The 2,770-nt window shown below is 38.0% G+C and overlaps 1 pseudogene; it reads left to right on the top strand.

The window, feature by feature from the left end:
* Positions 1 to 210: 210 nt before the first annotated feature.
* LOC111140469 lies at positions 211 to 1,143 on the top strand (annotated as a pseudogene).
* Positions 1,144 to 2,770: the final 1,627 nt, after the last annotated feature.

The following is a 2,770-nucleotide window of genomic DNA, read 5'->3' as shown; positions in this document are numbered from 1 at the left end:
AAGAGCACAAACTTTTCTATACAAGGCAGATGGAACTGGAAAGGATCCAACACCATTCAAACGGGCCCCTGGTCTGGGTCAGGTCATCGGAAAAGTTCACAGTCTATCACTTTGGGTTCTCTTCACATTTCACCTGTTTCAGAGCACCTCTTCCTTTCTCACCTTTTATTACTTTCACTTTTTTACCTTCGGACTCAAAATTTTTCAACAATGAAAAATAAAACCAGGTTGACTGAATATCCTGCTGGGTCTGACAGATGTCCCTGAACTCCAGGCAGTGGTCTTCACCTTTCTGTTCCTTGCCTATTTATTCAGCATCATCGGAAATCTGACTATCCTCATCCTCACATTGCTGGACTCCCACCGTCAGACTCCCATGTATTTCTTCCTCCAGAATTTATCTCTTCTAGAAATGTCTTTTATAAACTTCTTCATTTCCAGAGTCCTGATCAGCATCACAACAGGGAATAAGAGTATCAGTTTTGCTGGCTGCTTCACTCAGTAATTTTTTTGCAATATTCCTGGGGGCAACAGAGTTCTACCTTCTGGTTGCCATGTCCTATGACTGCTATATGACCATATGCAAACCCCTGCATTACCTGACCATCATGAGGAGCAGAGTCTGCATCCAGCTGGTTCTCTGCTCTTGGCTGTCTGGGTTAATGGTTATTATACCACTAATCTCTCTGAAGAGTCAGCAGAAATTTTGTGCATCAGCAGGCTGAATCATTACTTCTGTGACTATGAGCTCCTTTGGAAAATCTCCTGTTCAGATAAAAGCCTCATTGAGAAGGTTGCTTTTCTTACGGCATCTGTGACACTAGTGATCACTCTGGTGCTAGTGATTCTCTCCTATATGTTCATCATCAGGACTATTCTGAAGCTCTCCTCTGTCCAGCAAAGGACAAAGGCCTCTTCCACTTGTTCTTCCCATATGATTATCATCTCCCTCTCTTATGGAAGCTGCTTCTTCACATACATTAAGCCCTCAGCAAAAGAAAAAAACACATTCAACAAGGGAGTAGTTCTACTCATTACTTCAGTCACACCTTTGAATGAATGAACACCTTCATTTACACCATAAGGAATGAACAGGTAAAACAAGCCTTCAAGGATATAGTCAAAAAGCTTGTGAATCTTTAAGGAATTTCAGAATTAAAGCATTAGTGGATGAGTTCTTACTATGCACAGAGCTCTCTACCAGTGACTACATGTCCAAGAAAGAGTTAAACTCCAGGCCAGTGAGAGAGACCTGGAAATAAATAAGTTAAAACCCATGAAATGTTCATATAAAAAATGATTCAGGCTTTATAGATGAAAAAGTAACCCAATCTGAGTTAAAAAGTCAATAATTATTTTGGGGATGCCATTTAAAGGGGATGCCATTTAAACTGAGTCTTAATGAGTAGAAATAAGTCAAGCAAGCAAAAACAGAAAAAGAGAAATTTGGGTAGAAAAAAATTGTTGGTAGGAGCACAAAATTTCAATCCAACAAGATTGAGTAAATGTCATTAATTTCAATGATTTTTTCAATGATATTCTAAAAAGAGGGGAAAAGTTTGTAAAAATGATAGTTTTATTTTTGAATTAAGTTAAATCTCATATTGCATAAATTAAAGGCCTACAATGTCAAGGCATCTGGATTTGGGACAAGATCTATGAATTTATCAATCTTTACCATGTACATAGTAATTGATGTGGGACTAGAGGAAATATAGAAGAATAGAAAACCTACAGAAGTACAAATATGAAACTTTAAGAATCCTCCCAAAATTTAAATAGCAAAAGATGCAGGCAGATGATAAGAAATGTAATAGATCTGTGGAATTCATGGAAGGGAAAATGTCTCAAGAAACATAGATGCCTGGCAATGTCAAATGACTCAGAGAGCAATTAATATGAAGAATCAAAGTTTGAGAACTGGCAATTAGGGTGTTGTTGATCTCAGCCATTTTCAGCAAATGTGGAAACTGGGGTGGGGTAGAAAGGAATCAGACTATATTAGGATACTGGTGGGTGGGAGCTGAAAATGAAGAAAATGGCAAAATGGAATTTCAAGAGTGGAGAAGTGAAAAGAAAAATAACCAAATTATGGTCCCTACAGTTTCTCATTACTAGTATCCGTGTTTTCTCATTACTATCAAATCACAGTAATGGTTAGATACAAAGCCTGTTTCAGGGCACCTGGATTGCTCATTGAAATGTCTGACTTGATTTCGGCTCAGGTCATGATCTCAAGATCATGAGATCGAGCCCCGTGTCAGGCTCTGTGCTGACTGTGGAGCCTGCTTGAGATTCTCTCCCTCTCCTTCTGCTTTCCTGCTCCAACTCACACATGCTCTCTCTCTCTCTCTCTTTAAAAAAAAAAAAAAAAAAAAAAAGGTTCTATTCCACCTCTAATCTGTAAAGTCCAAGAGTGCAGATATAATATCTACCTGGTCACACAATTTCATCTGCAATGCCAAACAATCATAGATGCTCAATAATTACTTGCTGGATGGATGAATAAATAATCTTTTGTTAGGTGGAGGAAAAGACAAATGAAATCAGGTAACGTGATGCCACCAGTTTTTATTTTTGTTTTTCAGCATTTCCTTAGCAATTCGGGGTCTCTTCTGATTCCATACAAATTTTGGGATTATTTGTTCCAGGTTTTTGAAAATTCCAGTGGAATTTTGATCGGAATGACATTAAAAGTATAGATTGCTCTAGGCAGTATAGACATTTTAACAATGTTTATTCTTCTGATCCAAGAGCATGGAATGGTCTT

Source organism: Enhydra lutris, unplaced genomic scaffold, assembly GCF_002288905.1.
Source record: "Enhydra lutris kenyoni isolate GAN:26980312 unplaced genomic scaffold, ASM228890v2 scaffoldscaffold1665, whole genome shotgun sequence".
Taxonomy (NCBI): domain Eukaryota; kingdom Metazoa; phylum Chordata; class Mammalia; order Carnivora; family Mustelidae; genus Enhydra; species Enhydra lutris.
The sequence above is the reverse complement of the archived record's forward strand: the minus strand, read 5'-3'. Positions and strand labels throughout refer to the sequence as shown.